Source organism: Bison bison, unplaced genomic scaffold (genome assembly GCF_000754665.1).
Source record: "Bison bison bison isolate TAMUID 2011002044 unplaced genomic scaffold, Bison_UMD1.0 scf7180017864518, whole genome shotgun sequence".
Lineage (NCBI taxonomy): Eukaryota > Metazoa > Chordata > Mammalia > Artiodactyla > Bovidae > Bison > Bison bison.
Window position 1 is genome coordinate 18,352,042 of NW_011495071.1, and position 1,590 is coordinate 18,353,631.

The following is a 1,590-nucleotide window of genomic DNA, read 5'->3' on the forward strand; positions in this document are numbered from 1 at the left end:
GGCTGGTAAAGAATCTGACTGCAATGCTGGAGACCTGGGTTCAATCCCTGGGTTGGGAAGATCCCCTGGAGAAGAGAACGGCTACCCACTCCAGTATTCTGGCCTGGAGAATTCCATGGACTCTATAGCCCATTGGGTCACAAAAAGTTGGACATGATTGAGCGTGTTTCCCTTCACTCACCAGCCATCTCACCTTTCCTTCCACCTTTAGAGAACACATTTTCTCAACCCCTCTGTAAAGGTGAAAGTCTTCTTAGGAGCCCAACACTCTTCAAATGTTTTCCAGAACAAAGTTCCACATCTCCCTTTTCAGTCATCTCAACCCTTCCCTTGACCATCATGCAAGCCTTAATGTTAATTAGAATGAGTATTAGCTAATGCTTGCTAATGATTGTAGCAGCCTGTTGTAATAGATCAATGGGCAACATATAAGTAAAAGGTTATATTGTGTCAGCTTCCTTTGATGTCAATTTTCATATATTCCATCTCTACTTCTAGCCTACCCATCAAATGCAAAACCTTACACTGTAGTTTGGAAGTTGTTTGCAGTCAGGCCTCCTCTCATATTTCCAACTCTATTGGACTCTACTGATTGTCTCATACTCTAAACTACGGGCTCAGCGAGGCTTAATTTTTTTCAAAAAGTGCCACCACACTTCTCTTTTTTTCTTTTTGGGAGAATGGGAATATCTTAATACTTGGATCTTATTAGGCAAAAGTGCATGAGTGAATGCTCAGTTGTATCCAACTTGTTGTGAGCCCATGGACTACCAAGTTCCTCTGTCCATGGGATTTTCCAGGCAAGAACACTAGAGTGGGTTGCCATTTCTTTCTCCAGGGGATCTTCCTGATCCAGGGATCAAACCTGCGTCTCCTGTATCTCCTGTATTGGTAGGCGGATTCTTTACCACTGAGCCACCTAGGATGCCCCTTAGGCAAAAGTACAAGAGTTCAGATAGGTTTAGGAGGATGTATGTGGACATTGAGTAGCTAAAGGAAAGACCGTGACCGTGACAATTACTAAGCCATCATACTATCCTATATAATATGTCTTATCATATACATTGCTGTTATTATTACTTGAGTTCCACACTTAATTTTCTACACTGGGGTGGAGACTCTGCAAGCCACATTTCTTCTTTGTCAACTGGCTCCACGTTAGATCCTGCCAATGGAGGATGCTGCCAATGGAGAAATTGGAAGGACTTGTTCATTCCTGTTTGTCTGCTGGTATTCCTGTTGGAATTCCTGTACTTCTAATAAAATACCAACTCCTTACTGTGGCCTGCAAGGCCCTCTGTGATTTGGCTCCTGTCTACCTTAATGACCTCATGTCGTTCTGCTCTTCCCAATACTCTTTGGTCATGGTGGTCCCCTTTCAGTCTCCTTAAATACACAGACCTTTCCCTACCTATCTCCTTTATCTTTAAGAGACTGACCCAGGCAGAGCCATATATGTATATATATGTATATATATGTGTGTGTGTGTATATATATATATTTGTTTAGGCATGCACAGTCCAGTCCTAGCACATAAGAGGCACACAGTAAAAATATGTAACATTAAATATAAAATTAGTTTTCTTAATG